The sequence below is a fragment of the Capsicum annuum genome, chromosome 6 (assembly GCF_002878395.1).
Source record: "Capsicum annuum cultivar UCD-10X-F1 chromosome 6, UCD10Xv1.1, whole genome shotgun sequence".
Taxonomy (NCBI): Eukaryota; Viridiplantae; Streptophyta; class Magnoliopsida; order Solanales; family Solanaceae; genus Capsicum; species Capsicum annuum.
The window spans coordinates 5519857-5535696 of NC_061116.1; the positions used below are offsets into that span (position 1 = coordinate 5519857).

The 15840-nt window shown below is 36.1% G+C and overlaps 1 non-coding gene across 1 annotated transcript; it reads right to left on the bottom strand.

The window, feature by feature from the left end:
- Positions 1–1290: 1290 nt before the first annotated feature.
- On the bottom strand, positions 1291–6312 carry LOC107875159. Its single transcript, XR_007056379.1, has 4 exons — positions 5313–6312; positions 4277–4399; positions 1841–3749; positions 1291–1743 (listed from the first exon to the last, which is right to left on the bottom strand). It is a non-coding gene; the product is annotated as an uncharacterized LOC107875159 (transcript).
- Positions 6313–15840: the final 9528 nt, after the last annotated feature.

Here is a 15840-nt window from a genome sequence, read left to right on the forward strand (position 1 = left end):
TTTTGAGATCTGATATTAATAAACAGTTAGATTTAAGGTTAACTGAAGATATGAACTGGGAAGTTTTCTGACCTGGGAAGTTTTCTGACCAAGTTTAGGTAAGTAGTAACTAGGGATAGATGTACATGATGTTAAATGAAAGACACTGAGGTGCAACTGCAGAAATTCAGTAAACTTATGTTGGTAAAGCTAAGTTTATATAATTTGTTTGGAACTAATACTCTTTGCCTCTATTTGTTGAGCATAATTTTACTTTCAATTGGTTGTTTCATTTTGAATTTTTAGAAACAATGTGGAGGATCAAATTTGAATGGTGGGCGCCACAACTCAACTTGATCTAGATTGAAGTGAATGATGAAATTTTTTGAAATATGTTGATATACGTTTATATACATTTGGCTTTGTGTGGAACTTGGAACAAATTTTTATTATGTTGTTTTCTAGTTAGTATGTAAAAGACATGTTTTTTTTGAAGTTCATTGCAAATCTATGCACTTCAATTATTTATTAGCTAATTCACGCGTGACATTATGTATAAATATGTATGTTTATGTAATGTGCTTAGTGATGTATATATTTCGATCAAAAAAATTATTTTTCAATTAGAAATTACGTACTAGCATCTTATATGCCTTGTATCATTTCTGTAAAATGTGTCTTGAACTATCAAATTTTAGATAATATTGCAACACTTTTAAAGTGTGGCTAAAAGATGCTTATACTTTACAAATGTTGTCACAGAGGATGTATAAAAGGCTACAATTTTGAAGTGTGACTAGTAATAAAGAAAAGACCATGTTTTTTAAGTGTTGTTATAGAGGTGCTACAAAAAGTTACACTTGTGAAGCGTGCCCAATAGCAAAACAAAGACAACATTTTTTAATTGGTGTTATAGAAGTGCTAGGCTATGCTTGTGAAGCGTGTCCAATAGCAAAACAAAGACAATACTTGTAAGTATAGCTTTATCAAATAAAAGTGTTGCCAATGACAAGCTGCAAAGCGTGGCCTTTATACCTTAATGGCCACGCTTGTTAAATGTAGTTGATATGACGATACTTGAAAAGCGTGGCGTTTGATCAAAGGTTATGCCTTTTTAGGTCACCCTCCTAAAAGTGTTGTCTAAAGTCCGAAAGCGTAGCCTTTGATCAAAAGCCACACTTCTGCTATTTTAAGCTACACTTTACAAGAGTGGCAATAGGACTAAAATCTTACTCAAATTGACCCAATTTGTAAACGATTACAAAATAGTCAAGGAGTACTATCCCTTCACCTTGTAAATATCCCACTTGGTAATTAATAAAATTCCTTTAATTGCCAAAAAGATTCATTCTTCACATCAATACATTAGTTTAACAAACATTTGAAGCAAAACAAGTTATTTGGAACGAGAGTTGCCAAGAGCATGTTCAACATGTGAGAAGTTGAATCCTGATCTTCTCTAGTATCCCTACAACATCTTTCATGTTTGTCCGTCTTGCTGGAGATTCAACACAACAATCTACTGCCACTTTCATGGTTGATGCTACACAATCTAACTTTTTCTTCAAGTGATTATCCATCGGTGTTAGCAAGTTGGAATCCACAACATCCATTACTGCATCAGGAATTGAATAACTCACCCATTGTTTCAAGCTAAGATCTCCCTCAAACCCACTAGGCTTTCTCCTAGTAAACGTTTCCAGCACATGATTCCATAACTATAGACATCACATTTAGTAGACACCAACCCATCTTGTCCATACTCTACAATCAAAGAATTAATTTAAAGATGTAACATGATAACTAGGTGGAAAAAAAAGAAAGGGAAAAGAAATGTTCAAAGAAAAATTAAGAGACGTACCTGGCGCAATATAATCCAATGTTTCTAAGGTTGTTGTGTATAAATCACCCTCATCTTCACCAAGAAGTTTTGAAATGCCAAAGTCACTTAGGTGGGCAACCATATCCTCGTCAAGCAAGACATTACTAGGCTTCAGATCACAGTGGATCGCAGGTGACGAGCACCCATGGTGAAGATATTCACGCATATGCCACATCTATCATTATGCTTAGCCTCTGCCTGATGTCTAGGAAGTGGTTGTGCGGAATACAAATACTTCTCAAGACTTCCATTAGGCATATACTCGAGAACTAAAGCCTTAAAATCAAGGTTGGAACAACTAGTAATGATTTTTACGAGATTCCTATGGCGAAGGCTACGAGCAAAACTTCACATTCCATATCAAAACTCTTGAATGCCACATCCAGTTGTAGATCGAACACTTTAACTGCAATGGCAGTTCCACTTCTGAGAATGCCTTTGTACACAAAGCCAAAACTTCCAAAACCAATCAGATTACTCTCGCTAAGCCCATCAGTTGCTTGGAGCAATTCATTGTATGAAATTCTTTCTCTTCTTACAGTAGACAGTGACTCAACTTGTGGAGGAGCTCTATTACCTCTTTTATGCCTTATCCATAGGAGCACAAAGGTCGTAGGAACAAATACAACTGCAATTGCGAGCAAAAGAAAAAGAACTAGTAATTTTTTCCTATTTGATTTCGAGAGGTTCTTGAAAGGACCCCCGAGGGTATTTCACCATACAATTTGTTGACAGAAACATTATAAAACTCCAAGTTTTGAAGTTTCTCCAAAGACTTAGGAATGATTCCAGATATATTATTGTGAGAAAGGTCTAGGAATTCAAAATCTACCATGCTGCTCATTGAGTCGGGTATAGCTCCTTGTAACTTGTTGTGTCTCAAAGAAAACTTTGCCAGATTTTGCAAGCCTCCAATTTCTCTAGGAATTCCATTTGAAAATTGATTCATCGATAGATCCATCTTTTTTATAGCCTTTAAATTTTCAATTTCCAGAGGTAAAGAATCTACCATATTGTTTGACGATAAGTGAAGATACACTAGATCGTGAAGGTTCCCTAAGCTTGGTGGCATATTGGAACTCAATTTGTTGGAACCGAGATGTATCTCCCCAAGGGAAGTAATATTCCCTAAACAATAAGGAAGAGATCCTGAAAATTGATTTTGACCCAAGTAAATATCACCCAAATGCTGCAATTTACATATATGATCGCCAATAAATCCTTTAAGTTTGTTGATACACAAGTTGAAGCGCTGAAGGTTTCTCAAGTTGCCAATTGTTTTGGGAATTGATCCAACCAAGATGTTTTCAGAAAGATCAAGTTCTAATAAGCTGCTTAAGTTCCCAAAATCATTTGGAATTCGCCCTTTGATCTTGCAATTGTTGGCGTAAATTTTTATAAGAGATGTGGAAAAGTTCCCTAGAAACTGGAAGAATGCTGTTTAGAGGGTTTAAAGATAGATAAAGCATTTTTAAATTTTTGCAATTGGTTAAGGAAGTTAGGAAGCTTAACGAAGAATCGCTGGTTAAATTGTTTCTCTCCAAGTTTAGGAACCATAAATGAGTCCAATATCCAAAAGAACAAGGAATCAAGCCAGTGAGTTTGTTACCTGAAAGATCTAAAATAGTAATTTTTGAACAATTGGAGATGGAATGAGGTATATTCCCAACAAGATTGGTTAAGTTGCCCAGATAAAGCTCTTCAATGTTGGGTAAGATAGAACACATGTTTGGTGGGAGGCTTCCTGATAGATTATTGATTAAAAGAGAAACTACTCTCAGTCCTGATATGTTGAAGGTCTCCATTTCAAGTGAACCACTAAGACTATTAAACCCAAGATCAAGTTTCTCCAACTCAACGAGATTGCTTATCTCTTTGGGTATTTCACCTGTCAACACAAGTGAGATGAACTATTTAGCTCAATGCTTATCTATGTGATTCATGTTTTAGTTTGACTTGATAAGAAGACTCTTGAATTTTAATTGGTTATGGGAGAAGGTGTCGACAAGAACTCAGAAAATTAAGTAATAACTATATACTTCTTTTTCCTATTGTTATTGATCAAAGTCTTAAGAAGGATGTACATATTATATATTTTTTTCTCTATTAAGGTTCTTAATTTAATTTTCTATGAATTTCTGATTGTGCAGGATTGTATTTTTATATGGAGTCAAATATATAAACTGATACTTTATTAGAAGTTAGCTAACTACAAACAGGAGTTCAAATTTATTGGTTATTTCTTAAAACAAATTAATTTTAAACATTAAAAGAGGTGTTTCTTGTCATACGCTTGAAGATTTATTTATAATTGTTACATTTTATTACCCATTACATGCATAAATTCATAGAATTTTAATAGTTCTAATGGATCTATAAAAATTAACATGAAACACAATTAGAATACATATGTACCTATAAGCTTATTTCCACCAATCAGTAGATGTTGCATCTTAGTTAAGTTGCCAATCTCCCGTGGTAAGAATCCAACAAGATTGTTTAGCGCCAGTGACAAAATTTGCAGTGATTGTCACACCCCTTTTTCATCCAAAAAGAATATGATTAAGATCGAAAGGGTTTCTAATTATCGAAGTGACAAAAGATGAAAGTTTGTTTTGAAAAAAGGATTATTTACATTTTTTATTCAGAGTCATCACTTGATATAATCCGATGTGTCAAGTCACCTTTGAAAGATCCTTTTCAAAATAATTTTTGACTCTTTAAACTGGTTTGCGAATAGAGATTCCGGCGAAGGAATTCTGTTGACCAAGAAGGTGTTAGGCACCCCTCGATCCCGTGGTTTGACCATGGTCGCTTGGTGGAGCGTATCGACTAATTTGACATTATAAAATGCATAAACCACATAAAGCACACAAAACAATTAAGCAAGCAAACAAAATAAAACAATCCAAAATTTAGCGTCCAGTCCAATTTATTACAAACCGAAATAACCTACACTAGACCTAAACTATGCTTTACTCGATGCCTCGGGCCTTGATCACGAACATCCTTCACGTACAAAATTCTTCGAGGCATTCCCTGGTGAGTAATACAAATGACCTCGGGGCATTCCCCGGCTAAATGAATACACTTTTCAAATACGATAAACAAAACATTCAACAAATATTCCAAGCATTCCAACAATCCAACAATTCTAAATTTGCCTACCCGAGCCTACCGTTTACCTACCCGCTCGATGACATGTCACGTTCAACATCAACAATGAATAAAAAATAACAATATTCATTTTTATCAACTTTCAATTCCCGTCTTCCCCAATTCCGTCCCAAATTCATTCTCAATCCATGATAAGCACATGCTTAGATTATTAAATCGCATTTCAAAATTCAAATCCAACATCAACCAATATACGATCAAGATTCAAACATACCAAACACACAAATCAATCACGATTAAGCAAAAAATTAAAGGAAAGAAGATAGAATTGTACCTCAATGCCGTTTTCAATTAAAATTGCTTTTTCCAATTGAACCGCGTCCAAAATCTTGAATTGAACCTCAACGAGACAATCATACCCGTCTTTGATCCACTCCCTTTTATGGTTTATCGCTAACCCAAACCCCAAAAATCTCAAGAGAATCAGACAAACCCAAATACAATTTCCAACCAGACTTTGAGGATATGGCAAGTCTGTTCGTTTAGATAAGCTGATTCCGGCGATGAGTTGGCCAGAAAATTGAATTGGGAGTCATTACTAGCAGATCTCGGTCTATTTTTGTCAGAGCTGGAGCTGGCTTTGTTAATTCCGGCAAAATTTGCTGGAATAGAGACTGGAATGGGGCCGCCGTCACTAGATTTTGGTTGAGTGGTCTATCTGGAGTTAGGAGGGGGTGAGTCCAATGGCATTCATCGACGGAGAAGGTGATTTCCGATGCGTTTAGCCAATTTTTCGGTGAAACACCACTCGCTGGAATAGTACTCTCTGATCACTCTTTGAATCTCTTCTACCTCTCTCTCTCGTTCCTCTCTTCTCTCTCAATCTCCCTCGATTTCTCACACTCTTTTGTCATGGCTGTGTGTGTGCATGAATCTTTATAGAGTGTGTGAAAATTGTGTGTATTTTCCCCTCCCTGTGTTGTTATTCCAGTGGTGTGTATATGTGTAGTGTGTGCTGTGTGGTGAGGTGAGTGAATTAAATGGAGAAGAAGCCACTCGGAAGTGAGTGTTTTTGTTTTTTTTTCTTTCACTATGTCAGTGCATGTGTATATGATAAAAATCTTTTCCTCCATGAATTGTGGATGTCCGTGTGTATATATGGAAGGTGAGATGGTCAGATTACTGTCATTCTCCAATGGAAAAGGATGAGTGATGGTGTATATTGTTGTTCCCTCAATATTCCCTGTGGGCCATTTTATATTTTTGTTGTTTTTGAATTGGTTTAAAAAAATGAAATAAAAGGTGAAGTGGGGTAGGGTAGTGGGGCAGGGTAGGTAGGGTAGAGGTAGGGTGTGGTTGGGAGTAGGTGATTAGGATAAAATTTGTTAGGATAAATTAAAACAACATAAAATTTGTTAAGAATTTTGTTAAGGGTTGTTATTTTTGTATTTTTGTGAGGTATGATTATATGTTTGAGGGTACACGGTAGGATAAGGTAAAAAATGGAAAAAAGCTTTCAAAAAGGGACAAAATTACGTGTCTACATTATGCCCCTCTTTGCATGTAAACACAAAATGTTTTCATACAAAGAAGTATACACTGAGATAGAATTTTGACCCGACCATTATTCAAAGGAAGAAATAGAAGGAAAAAGGACAATCAAGTCTTGACTTAGGACATCCTACCTACCTAAGTTATAAGGGAATTAAATCGCGGGTATCTCAAAGGGTTGGAAAGAATGGGACAATACCGAGTTGGAGAGTCGAGTGAGGTTCCGTTGAGGTTCTGGTCCGCTACTCTGTTATTACATCAAATGAAAATTACAAGTTAAAACATAAATGAAATTACAAAAAATCATATCTATGCAGGTACTTTTGTACTCCTGACTTGAGTTTCATAACCCTATTTTTCAGGCGGGCTCCTGACTTGCAATTTCATCAATCTGTTGACTTTCACTTTTTCACCTTGTTGCTTGAATTTCAACTTTTTTACCTTATTTCTTAAATTTCATGCATTCTCCGTGTTTTTTAGGCAGGCTCCTAACAAATGAAACTGACAAGGAAGTGTATCTCCCTACAAATGTTGCTTGAATTTCCCACACAAGGAAGTGCATCTCTTTACAAATACCGCTTGAATTATCAAACAAGGAAGTGCATCTCCTTACCAATGCCGCTTGAATTACCAAAATAAGGAAGTGTTTCTCCTAACTAATGTCTCTTAAATTACCCAAACAAGAAAATGTGTCTCCTTACTAATGCCACTTGAAATAAACAAACAAAGAAGTGCATCTCCTCATAAATGTCGCTTGAATTATCCAAACAAGGAAGTGTGTCTCCTCACCAATGTCGCTTGAATGACCAAAATAAGGAAGTGTGTCCCCTTATAGATGTTGCTTGAATTACCCAAACAAGGAAGTGTGTCTCCTTACAAATGTTGCTGGAATTACCTAAACAAGGAAGTGCGTCTCCTTACAAATGTTGCTGGAATTACCCAAACAAGGAATTGCGTCTCCTTATAAATGTTTCTTAAATTACATAAATATGGAAGTGCTTCACCACACAAATATCTCCTGAATTGCCCAAACGACGAAGTGCGTCTCCTTACTAATGTTGCTTGAATTAACCAAACAAGGAAGTGCATCTCCTTACAAATATTGCTTGAATTGCCCAAACAAGGAAGTGCGTCTCCTTACAAATGTTGCTTGAATTGCCCAAACTAGGAAGTGTGTCTCCTTACAAATACCGTTTGAATTACCAAACAAGGAAGTGCGTCTCCTTATAAATATTGCTTAAATTATGAAACAAGGAAGTACATCTCCTTACAAATGTCGCTTGAATTGCAAACAAGGAAGTGCGTTTCCTCACAAATATTACTAGAATTATCCAAAAAAGGAAGTACGTTTCCTTACAAATGTTGTTGGAATAACCCAAACAAAGAAGTGCATCTCCTTACAAATGTTGCTTGAATTGCCCAAATAAGGAAGAGCATCTCCTTACAAATGTCTCCTTAATTATCCAAACAAAGAAGTGGGTCTTCTAGAGATATTGGACGATGAGTTTTACCATGGTTTTGATTACCAAACCCGTGCAACAAATTGCCTCCTATATTCGTGGAAGTGTGGCATTGCAACTTTTGATGTTTAGGCTTTGAAATCCTTGATTCGAAGGTAACATATGTTCCTGTTTCATACAAAGAAAACAGGTTAGTTCAAAAATATGGTGGTTGCTTTGTGGCTTTAGCTTTCACGGCAATCGCTCTTGCCCCCGTCATATTTAACCTTACTTCCAACCATTAGCATATATCATCGACTTGCTGCATCATTGACCAAACTCAGATTATCAAGATTGACTCTGAAACAAACACAGTATCTCTGCTTTGCGTGCTTCTCAGATAAACCCTTTGAACCTTGATATTTCCATGAGTTGCCAGACTTGTCAGTTGACAAAAATTTCTGTATGTTTTATTTCAGCTCACAATTATGTCTCTTTCATGTGTTGACCTTTTGTCTTGATTTGCGCAATTGAAGAAGATGGTAGCCAGTTTTGAAATTTTTTCTCACTTGTTTTAATATGGACTTGACTCAAAGACGAGAAAAATGATGATGACTTTTATTTGGACAACTGACTCAAGAAAACAAAATAAAAACAAAAGAAGAAAGAAAAGACAATGAATGTCTCCATTTGAAACAAAGAAATGAAAAATTATCTAGAAATGACAGTCAACTCTAATGATTATGCCATGCATTTTGGATTAAGCTGCCTGATCTTTCCATCCAAACTTTCTACTAATTTTTGTTGAGTTAATGGCCATGAAACTGAGTTATTTCTTTAGGTCAATTGCCTTTAAGACCTCATTCGGCTAGTGACACCTTGAAGGATTTTTACCAACAAGCCTCTCTTATTCTCTTTTTCTCTGTTCACCTTTGTCTTATGGTGTCTGTGAGGGTTTTTCACTAATGAGACTCTTATTTATATTTTTCTCAACTCACAGTTGTCTTACAGTACCCTTGAGGGTTTTCACCGATAGGACTCTCTCATTTTTTTCTCTCTCGACTTACTATCGCGTTATGGTGTCCGTGAGGGTTTTCACCAATAAGACTCTCTCATTTTTATTTCTCTCCTGATTTCTTATGCTTAGGAAGAAAAGTAGTTCCCAAAATGCGTCATCATATCCATTGCATGCTTAGCCTTAACATTCTCAAAGATTGATCTGAAGTTCTTTCTTTGTTGTACCTTGGCTTTTGGATAGGGTTAGAAAGAAAGGATGGCTTTTGGATAGGGTTAGAAAGAAAGGATGACATGAGGCTCAAATGACACTTGAAGTGGGGTAGGACTTACAACTTTTAGAATTGACTCAAATAATGAGGATTAACCCATGCCCCAGTTTCTTTGGATAGGTGACTCTAAATTATTTATTTGGTTGGACCGAGCCCAGAGTAGGGCAGCCTATGTATCTCACCCTCGAAAGAGAAGAATCAGGTCACGCGTAGTTCTGGCGGCTTGTTTTGCTTGATTCTGATTTCTTTTTTCTTTTGACTTTTTTTTTATTTGTGATTTTCTTGACTTTATTTTTCTTGACACTCTTTTTTCTTTTTGGACACGTTTTCTTTTTTTTTTTTGAAACTTTTTGACTCTATTCTTTTTCTCGACACTTTTCTTTTGAGTTTTCCTGACTCTATCTTGATTCCAGAAGAGGATTATGAAAGAAAATAGGACTAAAGCTCAAATTGGGTAAACAAAGGATGACACAATGTTTGGATAACAGAATAAACTACCTTTGTCATATCAATCCTTGAAAATACTAATAGATAGCATGCAAGTGAAAGTGAAAGATGAAAATCATTGTGACATCTCTTACAACATTAACTTTGACTGAGTCTGTGCGTCACTACTTCTTCCTCAAACTCCACCTTTGTTGTACATTCCTCACATCGAATGACTCATGCTTTCGTGGAGCTGATTTTTCTGTTCCTTTTGATGTAGGACCACAAATTCACTATTTGACCTAATTGAGCCATGTATTTCAATTGATGACCAATTTATTCTTGCGATTCTCAAAATAATTCCCTTAAATTTTTCAAATAAGGATTCAACTTTTCACCAAATATCTCAACGCTCTACCTATGTCCTCAGATACTCTGTTTTTCTAACATTAATCCTTTGACTCAATTCTCATGCTTAAACTGGATTTTAAGATTTGGATGAAAATTCTGCTAGCATGTCATAACACTAAAATCAACATAAAATGTACTATGTAAAGAAAACAAACAAACAACATAAATTTAAAACACAAAGAAAAAAGGGACACTCCATTTAATTAAAATGAAAGATAGAAGGATTTTAACATAACGACAAAAGGACAAAACCAGATAGATCCCAAACTATAACCCTGAAATAATTTGAATAATAAAAAATAAAATAAAACAGGCTACCGAACCTCTTCCTAGTAGGGAGAGGGGTGACTTCTCAATTGCTCAGACTGATATCTTAGCCACTGGTTTGCATATCAACATAACTAGAACTTTCCTCACTGTCAATGTTCTGCACCATAATTGATTTATCTTGAATCATCTTTTCAATTTATCTTTTCAAAGCACGACAATCTTCAATACTGTGACCCTGAATATTAGATTGATATGCACATCGTACATTAGGATCAAAACTTTTTGAATGTGGGTCAGGAGTATACCCAATGAGAGGAGTAATCATGCCCCGCTGTACCAATCTCTGAAATAGTCTGGCATATGTCTCTTCGATTGTTGTGAAACTATCCTTCGACTTCTGTCTCATTTCACTGTTTGGCTTAAATTGAAAACCTGGCCTAGAAGGGCTTTGGTATGTTTGTGGAGTTTGAGGATAACTCTGAGGAGTTGGTGCACGCCATTATGGCTAAGAAGGGGATTGAACATATGGTTTTGCATTGTATACTGGATATGGCGGTGGAGGAATGGAGTATAATGGATTTTGGGAGTGATTCTGTGGAGCTTGGGCATAAGCTTGGGTTTGAGCCTGTGGGTAACGATGGTGTGGTACTCTTGTCCGTGCCTGTTGTCCAGATACAATAATAGATTCATCTTCCTCATACTTCTTCCCTCTGATATTTCCCGAACCTTTTTGAATTGCTTGAGTAGTCACTTTTAATGTTGCAAAACTCACAATGTGGATGGTCTTAATTCCATCCTCTATCATCTCCCCCATTTTGAGGACCTCAATAAATGGCTTGCCTAATGTAAGTAACAAGTGTTGATAATATGTTTTATCCTGAGCTTGAATAAATACCTCCACTATCTTACTTTCTTTTATTGACGGTTTCACCCTAGCAGCTTGTTCACGCCATCTAATCGCGTACTCTCTGAAAGTCTCAGTACTCTTTTTCTTTATGTTAGTTAGGGATTTCTCATCAGGAATCAACTCCACATTGTATAGGAATTGTTTCACAAACTCATTAGCTAGGTCATCCCAACTAATCCACTTGTCGATGTCTTGGTCAACAAATCATTCTGAAGCTAGGCCTGAAAGACTCTCACCAAAATATGCCATGAGTAATTCTTCCTTCCCTCCAGCACCCCTTAGTTGGTTGCAATAACATCTCAAATGTGCTACAGGATCACCATGTCCATCATACTTCTCAAACTTCGACATTTTAAAACCAAAAGGAAGATAAATCCCTGGAAACATGTACAGATCTTTATATGAGACACTTTTGTACCCCCAAGTCCCTGGAGGTCTTTCATAGCCAATTCCAAACTTCTTAATTTTTTGGTCATTTCCTTTTGTTCTTCTGTTATAACAGGCTTCTTAGTGTTAAGAGGAAATTCTGGTGGGTGAGTATAGCCATAAGGATTAGTCGACTTAAATGTGGGCTCAATAGCATGATGTTGATAAGGAAAAATATTCAATACAGGCTCTCTCGTAGAGTGAGGAGGCACAACTTATGGATAAACCTCAAAAGTAAGAGCTTTGGGTGGGGGTGGTGCTGCAAAAACATGAATAGTGGGTGGAGCCGAGCATGTGGTAGCTTTGTGTTGAGGAGTGAGAAAATAAATATTGGAAGTGTTTGGATAGTGTTGCCCTGGAGCAGGTCCTGATGCATGTTGTGGTGTATCAACAAAAATAGAAAACTATGTATGTGACACTGAAGGTAAGCTAGAAAGATATTCCAAATTATCAGCGGGAAATGGAGGAGGTGGCAACCGATTAGCCCAAGATCAATGCATTTCTATCATTTGTTGCCTTAATTTTTGAATCTCTTCATTAGCTGCTAAATTTTCATTGCCCGAACTCCCTATCTAATCAGTGACAACAAAATCGATATCCTTGTTGGCCATAACTTTCTCTGTGACTTGGTGCAATATGGAGGACCAGCCAAAATGCCACAAACCAACCGCCTTAAACTAATTGAATAAGAGATAGCAAATGAGTTAGAATTCAACATTTTTTTTTCAAAACCTTTTTTTTTTGAAAAGGTCACCAAACCCAAGAGGGGTGGCTACGTATCTCACCGCCGAAAGAGGATAATCAGGTGTGCGTAGTTCGTGAAGTCTTGTCAAAATGGATAATTAATTCTTTTTCCTTTTTTTTTTCTTCAGAAACTTCAAAAATAACAAATTGTCAAAAGAATTGACAAAAATCTTTTTGCATTTTTCAGGTTTGAACTCCCTATACAAAACGAAATCTATGATTATCAAAGAAAAATCTTTTTGGATTATCAATTTTTGAATTTCATACGAAAATGAGACTTGAAGCTATTATCAATTTTTTTTGTGATTTTCTTTTAAAGATGTATATGAAACACCTACTCTAATAAAGAGTGAAGATTTCTTTTTTTTAATTTTTTAAATAAGATCCCCGAACCAACAATAGGCTGCCTACGTATCTCACTCCCGAGAGAGGAGAATCAGGGGTTCGTAGTTCGTCCAGATTGGCAATTAAGGATTATAGAACAAACAAAACCTTGACTTGAGAGACACGAGTACTCGATGAAAATAAAATCTTTTTGGATTTTTAATTTGACACTTCATACAAAAATGACGCCAACAACCATGAAAGAAAAATCTTTTTGATATGAAATATACAAAACTTCTACCATCTTTTTGAATTTTCCTTTTATAAAAAGCTCCTATTTGAATTTTTTTTTTTTGAAAATTTTGAATTATGAATGCATGATAAAGGAACAAAAGAAAAATCATTTTGATATTTTTGAGAAAATAAGTGTGAAAGGTAAAAAATCTTTTTGAATTTTTGAATTGTGAAGAAAAAAAAATCGAAAGCCATAAAGAACTCTAAAGACTTACGAAACTCTTTTTTTTTTCAACTTATTATTCATTTTCTCTTTTTTCAACACTTTCTTGTCTACACACTCTACTTCTAACACATGTTTTTCCCAAATCAGTCCATCAAATGACCATATTACCCTCAAAGATGCAACATTTAGCATGTAGGGATGCTTCAGAGGTGAGTCTTCACAAAGGACCAAGTGAGTCCCGCTAGGTCTCAATATGATGCAGATAAACATGACCTAAAGGCTGACCTACATTGAGGTTTACTAACAAGGCCGTTTGGGGAGCATATGATCGATAGTGGCTGCTTTGCTTTTCGCCCACTCCATACATCCGGTGGCTCCCCCTCCTAAAATAAGGGTGACTCAACTATAAACATGTAGCACGTAAGCACTCAACAATGATAAAATAAACACAAACAATAACACAAACAATGTTTATACACTCATAATGTCAAACTTAGCCGATAAAACTCCAAAAATAAGCTCAGATTTTGAAAAGGATCCCCAGCAGCGTCGCTAAAGCTATCACACCCCCTTTTCATCCAAAAAGAATATGATTAAGATCGAAAGGGTTTTTAATTATCAAAGTGACAAAAGATGAAAGTTTGTTTTGAAAAAGGATTGTTTATATTTTTTATTGAGAGTCGTCACTTGACATAATCCGGTGTATCAAGTCACCTTTTAAAGATCCTTTTCAAAATGATTTTTGACGTTTTAAACTGGTTTGCGAACAGAGATTCTGACTAAAGAATTCTGTTGACCAAGGAAAAGGTGTTAGGCATCTCTCGATCCTGTGGTTTGACCATAATCGCTTGATGGAGCGTGTCGGATAATTTGACATTATAAAATACATAAACCACATAAAGCACTCAAAACAATTAAGCGAGCAAACAAAATAAAACAATCCAAAATTTAGCGTCCAATCCAATTTATTACAAACCGAAATAAAAATACTGAAATAACTTACACTAGACCTAAACTATGCTTTACCCGATGCCCCGGGCCTTGATCACGAATATCCTTCACGTACAAAATTCTTCGAGGCATTCTCCAGTGAGTAATACAAATGACCTTGGGGTATTCTCCTGCTAAATGAATACACTTTTCAAATACGATAAACAAAACATTCAACAAATATTCCAAGCATTCTAACAATTCAATAATTCTAAATTTGCCTACCCGAGCCTACCGTTTTCCTGCCTGCTCGACGACATGTCACATTCAACATCAACAATGAATAAAAAATAACAATATTCATTTTTATCAACTTTCAATTTTCGTCTTCCCCAATTCCATCCCAAATTCATTCTCAATCCATGATTAGCACATGCTTAGATTATTAAATCGCATTTCAAAATTCAAATCCAACATCAACCAATATACGATCAAGATTCAAACATACCAAACACACAAATCAATCATGATTAAGCAAAAAATTAAAGAAAAAGAAGACAGAATTGGACCTCAATGCCACTTTCAATTAAAATTGCTTTTTCCAATTGAACCGCGTCCAAAATCTTGAATTGAACCTCAACGAGACAATCAAACCCGTCTTTGATCCACTCCCTTTTCTGGATTATTGCTAACCTTAACCCCAAAAATTGCAAGAGAAACAGACAAACCCAAATATAATTTCCAACCAGACTTTGAGGATATGGCAGGTTTGTTCATTTCGATAAGCCGATTCCGGCGATGAGTTGGCCAGAAAACTGAATTGGGAGTCACGACTAGCAAATCTTGGTCTATTTTTATTAGAGCTAGAGCTGGCTTTGTTAATTTCGGCAAAATTTGCCAGAATAGAGACTGGAATGGGGCCGTCGCCACTAGATTTTGGTTGAGTGGTCTATCCGGAGTTAGGAGGGGGTGAGTCTGGTGGTATTCATCGGTGGAGAAGGTGCTTTCCGGTGTGTTTAGCCAAGTTTTTTAGCGAGACACCACTCACTGGAATAGTACTCTCCAATCTCTCTCCGAATCTCTTCTACCTCTCTCCCCCATTCCTCTTTTCTCTCTCAATCTCCCTTCATTTCTCACACTCTTTTGTCATGATTGTGTGTGTGCATGAATCTTTATAGAGTGTGTGAAAATTGTGTGTATTTGCTCCTCCCTGTGTTGTTATTCCAGTGGTGTATATATGTGTAGTGTGTGCTGTGTGGTGAGGTGTGTGAATTGAATGGAGAAGAAGCCACTCAGAAGTGAGTGTTTTTGTTTTTTTTTCTTTCACTATGTCAGTGCATATGTATGTGATAAAAATCTTCTCCCCCATGAATTATGAATGTCCGTGTGTATATATGGAAGGTGAGATGGTCAGATTATTGTCATTCTCCAATGGAAAAGGATGAGTGATGGTGTATATTATTGTTCCCTCAATATTCCCTGTGGGCCCTTTTATGTTTTTGTTGTTTTTGAATTGGTTTTAAAAAATGAAATAAAAGGTGAAGTGGGGTAGGGTAGTGGGGCAGGGTAGGTAGGGTAGAGGTAGGGTGTGGTTGGGAGTAGGTGATTAGGATAAAGTTTGTTAGGATAAATTAAAACAAGATAAAATTTGTTAGGAATTTTGTTAAGGGTTGTTATTTTTGTATTTT